We start from the raw sequence: 13518 nt of genomic DNA, 5'->3' as shown, positions 1-13518 counted from the left end.
ATATGAAAACCTTTTGAAACATGTTACACAGCTATTTCTTATTATAGTAATTCTCCCTTCAGATATCCTTTTAAATAAGTAGTTTTTCTAAATCTAAGTTACAGATATTTATATACAGGCAATTCAAAAAGGCAGTTTGTGTGTATTGATACTTTCACGGTGTCCATTCTTCATTACCTACTGTGAAGTGCACTTACGCATATACTGAGGATATATATCTAGTTTTGGAGTTTTTGCAAATAGAATTGATTTTCAAAATGCTCTAGATTGCATAAAAATAATTGTTAAACTTTCACACAGGTCATAGCAACACTCAAAATATCATTTCTCAAAATATCATTTTCAGTATTTTTATACAAGGATTTTACAATACATAATACAATGTATTATCCCTTATTTTGAACCATAAAAAAAATTTTAAAACGTAAAGAGCGTAATTGTTGATATATCGTATTGGCATTTTATACCAAACTCATTTATCTCTAAAATCTTCATTGACGATCTGTAAACTTTGTAAAGCCTTCTGAAATACAATATATTTTATTGAGGTACCTGTGATGTCGTTGAAATATTATAAAGAACATAATTATCTATCAGTAAATTGGTTTTCAAGTACAAAAGGCACATTAAAGATTTGATTTCAAATTGTCGTAATCATTTGATTTATGTCGGATTTAATTTTCTACAACCTTGCAATAACAATAAGATATCTGAAAATAGCATAATATTACGTCTATGAAGTTAAATGTCATAATCAAAAGCTTGAAAATGTAAATTTACTGATTTTTTTAACTACTCTTCTATCAATTTGTTTATCAGATCTAAATGTTTGATATTTGGGCCTACATATCTTACTTGGCGTGATGAATACAAATGCTGCGTGGTTCAATAACTGTAATTTTACCGTTTAACTGATAATATCATGGGGTGGCCGTATTTTATTATTTGCTGTTTTTAGGCGAGAAAAAGTTTAGCTGCAGTTAAAATTGCGTTATTTGTTTACTTTTTAAAATCATCTGATTTAACGCATCTTTGGTATTAACTGCTCATCCCCAATACTTTATTTAGATCGCTCAAGTTGAATTCAACAAAGTCAAGGAAATTTATGTTTAATATATACACGTTTTCCTTATGTACGTTACTGTGTACGTTTTGTCGTATAAAAAGTTTTAGCATCAATGAGCAATGAATTATATATTCTCCAGATGTATTTTTCTTTAAGAGTGGCAAGCGCAAATCAAGATCATACGTTCAAAAAAATCTGTAAAAAGATCCTTTGGAAGCAAAGAATGCAACCAAGAAGAATAATAGCAGACTCCAGTTTGATTGAGTCCGTTCATGAGAGGTAATGATATGTGCAACACCTCTCACGCTCACTAGCACCGGCTTAAGCGGAACTCTATTACACATATGTTGAATGGACTCCATGATCCCAAAGGACAGAAAATATAATAACACTCAAGTCTTATGATATATTAATTTTCGTGCCGGTCGTAACTGTGATATCCATAGCGCAATTCATTATTTAGCTGAAACAATTGCCTCAATTTGATTGGCTGTCGCGCATATACCCCATATTCCTCTGTCCCATTTAAGCTAATGTCCAGGTTATGGGTATAATGTCATTCTTAAGCTTGTCCTGGCCGTAACTTTAACATGAACGGAGCAATGAGTTTTTAGCAGCAATGTCATCCTAAATGACACGAAGTGTCGCTCATACCAACAGACCGTTGTCCAAGGACAAGGTCACATTCAGTGATGAAAGGTCACCCTGGAGCCAGTCCGCCTCAAACCTTTTGTAATACTTATTGTTTCGCCTCAATGGAATAGAATGTCAAGAGCACAATTAAGCGATAAAATGTCAAAGTTAAAAGTAGATTTCCTCGAACAAAATACAGCCAAATCCGCACATCGCAAAATAAGTCCGCCAAAAATAGAAACTGTAGTAGAAAGATATGCAGACGGGTGGGTTGCTTCGAAGTCTTTATATTGTATTTGGCTATGTCCAAGGTCGCATTAGAATCGCGTGACAATAGTTTCAGTTATGTAATATTCACTTTTAAACAGACCCAGCTGATCTATCTCCGCCAATAACATTGCCATTTAGGTGTTGTGCCACATAGAAAATGTGTTTCCTTTAAGGGATTAGTCTCTGTGTAAAATCTGACGATAGTAGAAAGGCGATAATAAGTAAGATATAATCAACAAACGGGTTTGCTTGCAATACAATAGTAAATGGCATTTTTATCATATCTAGCCCTTGTTGAAATGACACGGTGCTCCAAAAAAAATCAAAACTGCATCTTAATTATCAAGGAAAGCACCAATCTGAAAAAAAAACAAAGAAAAATATCAAACAGGGAATGCCACGCACCAAAAACGTAGCCTCCTCAAAACGAAACCCCCAGCACGCAGAAGCGTACACCACACACACACACACACACACTCACTCAAAGCCAACACATAAGGACAAAACGAACAACACACACGCACACAAAGCCAACACATAAGGACAAAACGAACAAACAAAGGAACACAGTGGGGCACCGCCTTGGAACGGTCAGTGGCAAAAACACCACTGGGGAGCTTAAACCGGTTTATGTGCCCCTAACCTCGCTCTTACCCCCACCATGTTCCAAAGACATGGGACAGTGTAAATAAAAGTAATCCTCTCCAGGTGAATCTCTTACACACGTAATGGAAACAAAAAGGCATAGCATGTAAAACACAAAAATGCTCGTGTATAAATATATTAAAAACAAACCTTAAGAACCAAAAACGTATGTACTCAATGCCTTTTCAGAAGACAGAGCAACAAGAGAAACACCCTTAAGGGCCCGACGAAACAGGCCAGAAGACAAAAATCAAAACAGTTCAGTCCTGGTAGGATTTAAAAACTGCTTATCATAGAGTCCTCCCCCTCTTCCGTCAGACGCAATCAAAGAGGGAAGCGTAGTGTTTTTACTATATTTTGCTTGGTTTCATTTTATGTTTCCGAGGGATCTCGTTACAGCGTTGATGAAAGTAAAAATTTAAGTTGAAAGAATAAAACAGGATCAGATCTCAGTGACTTTAATCATTGAGGTATCTTGCTCTAACCCAAATGATGTTTCCTAGCACCTCTCACTGCATTTTGCAATTCATATTTATATTGATAGTAACAGTCCAATTAAGGTTAAGTCTGTCTAGTTACGAGCTACAAGTGCTTGCGATAAAAAGGCAATTGACTCTGCGGATCTAGTTGCTTATATTTACACTTTTCATTTAATTTGAACGCTATTAGAATAATTTCTGTATGCCATGCTACCTCTGGAGACAATAAGTAATTATCTTCAATGTAAGAATTAAATAATGCGAAAAGGATAAAGTAAAACATAATATCAATGGTGCTGCGTTCACTGTCGTTAAATGCCATACCTTACTTTCATTAACATACAACACATTTAAATGTTTTTACTACTAGGTGTAATACTTTGTGAACTTCAAAAGACATCTCGGTAGAATAAAAAAATCATAAATGCTGTGTATAAAAGAAAAGCAATACGTTGTTATGTACTCGACCGAAAGTATAAACATCCTTTTAAGTGTCCGTTTTGTTCTGAAATAGCAGTTTCAGTCACGGTTACGAGTTTGTTAGTTTGAACTGACATTGTACCTTCAATAACTTTTTCCCAAACAAAGGTAAACATTTCAGACTGAAATCTGAGTAAAGATAATTTATATGACTACCGTCTAGAAGTTATCGTTTGTCGATTCGTGGATAACAAAGTCACTTACCAGACACTTATTTCTAAATTCAGAGTAAGACAGGACAAACGTTGCAATTTATTTTGTATATAGAGATGGAGGAAGTAATGAACTCCGGAGGTGTAAGCATTATTGTGATCTCTGTGCTTTATCAATTAGAAATACCAATACACTACACATGTACCTTATGACAAAAGAATCAGATCGATACGCCTGTGTTTTGTATCGTTATTTATTTTGGTTTGTATTTTTTTTTGGCCGGCTTGATATCAGGCTTTGTTTCCGTGCCATTACATGTAATTTTGGTTCTCGTTTAGACAACAGAAAGAAACAGGTAAACTTAGGCAATAGATTATCAATTTAGGACTGACATTTTCATCTTAAATGTCCAGAAACAATATTTTTCATGTATGTTTTAGTTTTCGTTTTCTTTTACAGTGTTAACGTGACGCATAAGGAAAACATTTCAGGTAATAATTCAGACACGTATGAATTCATCACACTTCTTCAACTTATAGCTATCCAACTGGCTTACGGAAGGGCGGTGTTTCTACCCAGGAGCCCGCTCGTGATGAAATAATACACGGAGGGGCAACTGGGGTCTTCCTTCACCATTAAAGCTGGAAAGTCGCCATATGACCTGAATTGTGTCAGTGCGACGTTAAACCCAACTCAAATTTTCAACTTATAGCTTACACTCCTCCTTAAACATTTAAGCAGTTATTGCTACAAGTGCTGTATAAAAGTTTGTGATAACTATCACATTCATTTAAACATTTATTTAAACATTTATCGAAACGCTTGGTTCTCTCCTTTTATCAGTATTTTCTACATCTTTAGCTCAATCAATGACACTGAAATTTTTATATGCACCTTTTTATAGAAAATAACCAAGGGCTGACTTATATTATACACTTTAAGACTCTACACTTTATCCATATTTACAAAATTTGAAAACTCTACGGTAGCTCAGCGGGAGCATGTCAAATATATATTGCCCACCACAACGTTAGATTCCGACTCTGCTGCACAAGGGTACTACATTCTTAGATTATTTTGGATATATATTAGTACATTTTACTGCAAAATTTGAAATAAAGTTTAACAAAGAATGCATATCAAGTAACGTCACAATTCGAAAATCTAGTGATCTGTGTAAATGGGTGGTATAACTTGAATGAATTTGTGTAATTTATTTTATTAGTTTCAATTCATGCTATTCTTCATATGACTCTATGACAACAAGAATAAAATTTCAGTTTTTGCTTACACCGTCATAAGGCGTTAGCACAAATTTGTTTACTTAACTCTTGAATTCGAGGTTTGGAGGTATTTGTTCCGGTACAGTTGTTTTCACTTTACAAAATACTGTCAAAGAAATTCATTTGCTCACCCGCTAGGGCATTAGAGTCTAGAATGACTGCATATTTTCTCATCCGGTAACGCTTTCAATTGATATTCAAAATTGGTTTAGTTTTGCCAGTTCTAATTCGATCTTTATTAGATAAATTTGAACCGTGGTCGGCTGACAACAATAGTTTTGTTTGTTTGTTTTGGATTTCTGTTATGAAACGGCAGGCAGTTAACTAACCAGTGCAAACCTGTTCTCTGCAAGTCCTCACATAAATCAGAGGTTGATCAAGACGAATGTTTTTAGAGACAATGTCTTTTACCAAATAGTTTCGGAGAACATTCGCCCCGAACGTGGATCGAGCTCACTATCCTGCGATCCGTAGACCAACGCTCTCCCTACTGAGCTAAGCGGGCGAGCGTACCATACTTAGTCGATGTTTTCGTACCGTTTCAATATTCTATCTGCCTGGGACTTGCAGCAGAAAGGCACTTGTTTCCTGATAGATATTTCATTAACAGGAAGGGCTAGAGACTTGGGATCGGTCTTTTCTAACTAAATCATAGATAAAATAGATGAAATAGTGATGGACAATTTGTGTAATTTTCTGAAGGATTTATTTTCAACTGCCTAGGAAGGGAACAAGGCTCGAATCTATGGATTCCGGCATTCAAAAGATTATACATATCACATGAATCGGGCTCATATTTTAGTACATGGGTTTTATTTTGATCACATTTCGATGTACACAGGAATTTTATCAGTCTTGTCATATCATTTTCTATCCAGATACGAAACTCGTGCTTATGCTTTAAAGGATCTACTTACCTCAACATTTACAATATATTATATTTATTATCTAACATAATTAAATTTTAACTATGTTAGATAATAGATATAATATATTACTACTTATTGTCGCGTTGACAAAGAAATGTATAACGTTTATACAAATACAGCTATAGCGTTAGAAGGTCATTATGTTTGTTGGTATATCGCATTTCAACACGGTTTTTCATTACATTATATAAAGATTTAAAAAAAATTTCGTAAAAGCCTCAAGGCGCAAACAAAACGATTTCTATAATATCGCTATTCAGATCAGAAAACTGACGACTTATAAGGAGCGTATTGGTTATTACTGACATTGATATTTTTCCTTTACGCTTTAATCTTCATGATATAGATATTTTGAAGGTATTGACATTTTATTTATGATGGCTGATATAAGACATCAAGTCGAAACAACGAACGATATGAATTTGTCTTGGACTCCAAGGCCAACTTTGCGCATACTAAAGGCCATTTTCATGTCAGATATAAGCTTTATTGATGTTTCATTGTCTACGAATGATTTTAAGCTAAAAGTTGAAACGGAGCTGTCTTTTAAAATGAAAGCGAAAGTAACTATTTCCTGATGTCTTACCTACGCAGTATTATCCTTTTCATCACGTGTCTCAGTCACGTGACCATGGTTTCACTGGATTATAGTCAACCCAATATTTTTGGTATCTTTTGATTGCCTAAATACAGACCTCAAAGACTAGAGTAGTCTCGCAGGTGGGAAAGGCTAAAAATGTTGATACAGATATGTTATAATTTTTTATTTCTACATAGGAAATAGCAGCAAAGGCATTAAATACCTTCTTTTTTCCGATAACATGCTCAAAAAGTTTAGGGTAGGTAAATCGGATATTTTTTATTATTATTATTTATTTATTTATTTTTATTTACTTTTTTATTTAAATAAGACTTTTCGGAAATTATTTTTGTGTCAAAAAATGAATACAAATAAGGGGGTTTATGCCTTTAATGCATTAGTAAGTTGATTTCTAACATCACTGCCAAGTTTAAGGCATAAAAATCAGTCTTGCAACTTTTTGTTAAAATGCTGAAGAAAAGATATTCTCCAAGGCAATAAAAACATTTAAGGTTGGGCCAAAAAACGTAGGGTAGATCGAAATATCGGAAACAAACATTATTTTTACACCTTTTTGAAACCATTCTTCCTACGTAAGAGCGTAGCAGAAAATAAAGAGGATAGAATTTTATCATGAAAAATCCCATGTGCCTGAGGAGGGAATTCACACCCCGGCCGCTCGGGTGGAAGATCAATGCTCTAATCACTAAGCGAAAGAGTCGACCCCCTGACGCAGTTGACAGAGGCTGGTTTTAATCTTTAAAAAAGTCATCATATATGACGACGTGAATGCCATATTGGCAAAGAAAGTGCCATTTTAGGCACAAGATAAAGTTCGTACGAGTAACGAATTAACTGCTTGACAAAAAAAAAATTGAAAAATAGAGACTTTTACTATGAAAAAGTCCCAAGTGCCTGAAGCAGGATTTGAACTCAGCTCGCACGGGAGGAAGTCTAATGCTCTAACCACTGAGCCAATGAGTCGACACTCTGACGTAGTTGTCAGACTACTGGCTAGGCGTAAGCGACGGTAAGACTGCCCCTCTTCAAAGGAATCATCATATGTGATGTGAATGCCATATTGGCACACACAGTGCCATTTTAGGCACTAGATAAAGTCTGTTTCCCAGACGAACCCCATCTTAACAGAAATCGAAGAAGATAGACTTATGTTATATAAAATTCCATGTGCCAGAGGTGGGATTTGAACCCGGATCGCACGGGTGAAAATTCAATACCCTAACCACTGAGTCAAATCCCAGAGACCTTCTGAAACCTGATTTCCGTGACCAGTGACCAACATTCGAAATATTGCAATATAAACTTTTGACAATAAGATTGAATAAGAAATGAGCAAAATAAATATGAATGTGGTATTTTAAAATATTTCAAACTCTATGTGAACTCGACTTTTAATGTAAATAGGTGAATATAAGGACTCTTCTCTACAAAACTAGTTTAGCATTTTTAATAATTTTGAATCATCGGCCGCGATCATTTTGAATAGGACAAGTATATACGTGCTGGGGAAAATATTTCATGATGGACCTGTGAATTCTTTACTTATGGGTGAAACAGGTCTCATAAGCGTAAATACGACAAGCTTCTACTGATTATAAAACATACCGTACGATTTGTTGTGAATTAACTGTTGTTGTACTTTTAGTAGTTCAACCGCCACCCTTGTTTAAGAGCAACATTTAAAAAACACGTTTTTTTTTCATCCTCAAGTAATAAGTAAGTAGACTCGCCCAGTTTAATCAATCTAGACGCACAATCTAATTTTATACATAGAGCGCGTACTTCACCCGATTTACATTCGGAACATTTTCACGCGTTTCGGGCTTTATCGTATGTTTAACATGGGATTTTTGAACCGTCCAAAGATGTTGGAAATGCTTGTCTCATTGTTTATTTTTTTAATAAAACTGTTACTGCTTTCATTGTCTACCACTTTTTTCCACCCTTGCCTGAAAAAAACAGTAATGAGTTTGTACACTGTTCAGACAATTGTGCTCTGTTGAAATTTAACCAAACACAAGTTTACCTGCATAAACAGAAAGCATGATATGTCACCATGCGCGGGTCCAGAAGGGGGGGGGACCGGGGGTCCGGACCCCCTCTGGAAAATATTTAGAAAAGGAAACAAGACAAGAAGGAAAGAAAATGTTTTTCGAAAAAGGCAACATTAGGACTGCATGTAAAGTATATGCGGCTGCTGCTACATACGACCCCGACATAATTCATATTATTTATCTAGAAGAAACTAAGAATTTTACCTTCAAGAAAGCTTGATTTTATCATTTTCCCAAATTTAACAGGTTAGTCCATAAAACTGTCCCAGAATGCAAAAAATGAAGTGCTAAATTTCAAAATTTCCAGGGTGGTGGGGGGGGGGGGCAGCGTATCGGACCCCCTCTGAGAAAATTGGCTGTGTCCGTGCATGGTCACTATACCTGTCCAGTACTGGACATTATGGTAAACGCTTCTTTCCTGCACAAATGGCAATTTCGCAACTTCTGTCCGGTTTCTACAAATTTCTGGCCGCGATAAACCATTTGACTTGTCCTCTGTATTGGATAGTACAGTTAAAACTAACACCTTCGCATCATGACTTTAAAAGGCAACACACTGTTCATATTGTTCAAGCCATCATTTTACGTAGAAATAGAGACTATCATGTTAATGCAGTTGCAAAGACAAATGTACTCTCCAGAGATTTGATGAATATTCAGTTTCAATTTTCGTGTATTTTGTAACTTTCTCAGATATCCAGTGTACTTCAATTCAAACAATTCTTATGAGTCCTTCTTGTTTAATCTGACGAAGTCAGTGTATAAAGTCATCTTGATATTCATTGTATTGTTCTAATTTATAAATTCATTGTATGAGAAAATGACGTAATATCTCACTGTTACCGAATTAAATGACGATAACAGATTCTACACCCGCAATAAGAATTGGGTCTAATATTCATTCTGTCAACTTGTTTCCACTTTTCTCTATTTTTGACATTTTCTTTTAGATGTCTATAAGTACTATTTTAACTGCGAATTGAAGTAATAGTAAAATACTTTATGCCCATCTGGTCGAAATCTTGATCCTGCAATTACTAAAAATACACCCCGACTAAATTCATAAATGTTGATATGTGAATAGCAGGTACGAAGGTAATTGTTGTACATAACTTATATTTGTAGGTCATAGGTCAAAGTCAGTATTGACGTACGCTTCGATGACAATGTGTCAATACATGATTTATAAGTGTCGGTAAACGGCCCGGGTCACTGCATAAGGTCAGTCATTTTTTCGACTCCCAAAGTTTTATTTGCATTGGGATATTTTGTTTTGTTACTACACATATATCCCCATGTGTGTTGCACACATGATTCATAGTTGTTGATGAAAGTTCAAGATCTATACTGAAGGTCATATAAAATTGTTTCCACCCCATAACGTATGTACTTCACACATATCATTATGACGCCTATATGATTAATGTAGGTCAAGGTCACTATTAAACTCTGATTAAATAGTTTTTTCCTAAACTCCTACATACCTTGAAACATTGCCGACAATACAAGAGATGGATATTTACAAGTTTTTCCACCAGTATTTCCATCTGTATTGCTGTTGCTGAGCGTGGTCACTTATTTCAATCTATTTCCAAATTTTATTTTTATAAATCTGCATATTTATAGAAAGTAACAGACATAATACTAACTTGATTTGTCTTTGCTAACGTAATTTTGATTTTACTAACTAACAATATATGTTTCATCTATAACAGGTCATTTCAGACAAGAAAAGTAAACAACCCCAGTCTAATTGAGTCTGTTCATGTAGGGGAACGAATGTGTGACAGCCGTCACATCCCCAAACGTCGCCTTCAGTTTGGGGAACAGATATATTCAATTATTTTCCCCCACCTCAAAAAACTTCCCTTCTAATTTTTCACTTTGCAAAATGAAAACTTATTTAGACAGAGTAGAAATGCAATTACTTTAAGTACATTTTATGTTGACCATGTTTACCATATTGACAAAAAGCAAGATGCCAGAAATACTGTAAGTTTGACATTTTGGTAATTATCAACAAAAGCATTGACCAATATTATAGAAATAAGTTTGGAAGTTACAATATTATCTCGTGACACAGTATAATTACTATAAAGAAACATTACAAACCACCACGATAGCCCTTCTTTACGAATTATCAAATTATAAGTTAACTGGACCGAGTACTAACACTAAAGAGTTTATACAATTTGTGTCTTTCAGACATATTTCATTACCAATTATTTGTATTATTTGATCAGATATGGATGACCTCAAAGAACAATTAGTAAAACACGCAGATCTTTGATAGTGTAATGTTACCTGTCTATATCCCCACGGTGGGTGTTCATTATAATTTAATTGATCACCAGGTATTTGTCTTCCAGTGCAAAATAAATACAATTTCAAGACAGTTTTGTATTATACTGTCTTGAAGTAACGTTCTTTGACAGCTGATTCAGTGCAAAGTTTGCAAATGTTTTCTTTGTTTTACATGTATGCAAAATTACTAATATGTAAAACATATTGAAGCTTGGAGAGTAAAATTGTTAATGTGAGGAATCAAAACGTTTTGCAAACTCTGCAGTTGCTCAGCCGGGAGAAAAAGGGTGGAATCTGCATTATTATAACGCGGCTATTATTTTTCATCTCCATTATCAGTCTTTTCAAATGTAGGATGTCAAAGGAGCTACTATGTTGTACTATTTGTCTTCCAGTTTAGGTCGATTAAGCCAAGATTCAATTTACCTAAATGCAAAAAAATGTACATAACCTGATATGGGCGATGTCATTTTTTTATGATTAATGTTTCCAAATCGCTTTTACATGTCATATATATCGGGAAATTTGCATTCAGGAAAAATAAACAAAATGTTTGCAATTTCCTTATATCAAAATTTAAACACTTCAAGTGAGGCTTCGAACCTTCGAACCTTCGTGGTTTAGAAGCACGTGAACAGAAAATAATAAACTTAACCATCTAATCAGGACGGCTCCTTGAAATGCCTTCACGTTTAAGGTCAGAAGAGAGTTTTTCATATTTAATTTACCCATTTTTGTTCTGAACTTTGTTACCATTACCATTGTATCATAATATTATATAAACTCGAATGGAATAGTTTTCATGCAATTTCGATGTATTTACAGAAATAGTGATTAACCACATAAGACAAGTGTCTTTAAAAGTTTAATTAAGGCGGACCTGACAATGATTATAATCATAGGGTCATGTAAACTGCTGCTTTATCGGATTATATACGTATACAAAATCAATAATAAAATCAATTTTAGGGTGAACCCATATGAAAATAACGGTTAGGATGTGTTTTATATTTAGGCATCTATATCTGCCATAAATAATAATGATAATTGATCTTATAAATAAACGATCCATAATCAGCATAGGGATGACGACTCTCAACTTTATTATTTTGTTTCTAACTGATGCCCTATGTTTAAATGTCTTCTCTCTAACTTATTCATTCAGTCAAAGTCATTTTAACTGTTCATATTTTAAAGGTGCAAAATAAAGACAAATGAATAGACATAAATCTTAAAAAAAGACTACACATTTTGAAATATAGTACTAAACATTACGATAGCCGTGCAATATTCCCTTGAAATCAACACATGTACAGAGAAACAAATGATTGTTTCTGTATTTTCTTAGATTGACATGGGGGTCATTTTGTCCTACTTTCGTGTTTATCGGTCGGAAATTCTTCGGGGTCACGTGATTTTGAAATTGTTTCAAATGAATATCCATTTAAGACGCGCAACAAAATAATTGTATTTCCATTATGGTACTTATGCACGACTTGCACGAAAAATATGAGATGTACAAAATTTAAATTTAAAATTGACAGTGACATATATTAGGCCAAGACAATGTGTTTAATGTCTAAAATCTTATTAAATTAATGTAGCCATGTGTACATAAATAAGTGTATTTAGGTAAATTTCAATCATACTTTGTTTCTGCAGTGTAAGACAGTTACTCATTTATATTCTTAAAATTATACTGAAAAGAGATTAACTGAAAAAGTTTACAGACGAAGTTGTAAAAACACTTTTATTCGGGAAGGACCTGAATTGTCCTTATGAAAACTTGTAGTATAGCTGTATATTACCTGTAGTATAAGAATGATTTTCATGAAGTTTTTTTGAGTTACAAAATTGTTGAATTCCATGTGCTAAGTTTGTAAAAATCACGTGATCGTTTGGGCATATGATATATTTTGCATCTATTTATAAATTAAAGCCTCGTTTTCGGAGGATTCTTCCGAAAAAGTCCGAAGATGCTCGACGGGTTCGTAAGAAGTCGGAAAGCATACTTTCGGTTTGACATATGCAACATTTTTTGTTTATTTGTTAGTTATTCTTGAACATATTCATGACTATTTGGTCAGAACCGATGCAGTGGGCCATATTTTCTGTAAACAGGAAGTCTCAGCTACAAACTCTGGTTTTCATATAATACTCGTTCGGATTTTAATAATGGACCTTTAAATAGGTGTTGTCATGTAGGAGATATATTGTATTCTTTTCTGGTTGAATAGCATCGATGGATATATTTGTCTGGCGACTATGAAAGAATATTATTCCATGACACTACTTATGTATACGATATAAACGGTGCTTTTCCCTTTGTCTACTGTTAATTCATCAACAAAAAAAAGGTTTACATTGGCATCGGTATTGCGGAGGTTTCTTCTATTGGCCGAGGTTGGCTCGACTAGATATTTCAAAGGTGTTGCGATGAACTGTTATCCCCGCCGAATGGGTTCGTGGTCAGGAATGGTAAAGAAGTGCAAAAATGCTAAACGTTCAAGATGTTACTTAGAATCCAATCATTTCACTACATTTGAACTTAAAATAACAGATGCTCTAAAAAGCACAATCAAGTAAGAAATCTGGATAGCGGGTGATGACGGGATTGGGGG

This window comes from Mercenaria mercenaria, chromosome 16, assembly GCF_021730395.1.
Source record: "Mercenaria mercenaria strain notata chromosome 16, MADL_Memer_1, whole genome shotgun sequence".
Classification (NCBI taxonomy): Eukaryota; Metazoa; Mollusca; class Bivalvia; order Venerida; family Veneridae; genus Mercenaria; species Mercenaria mercenaria.
The sequence above is the reverse complement of the archived record's forward strand: the minus strand, read 5'-3'. Positions refer to the sequence as shown.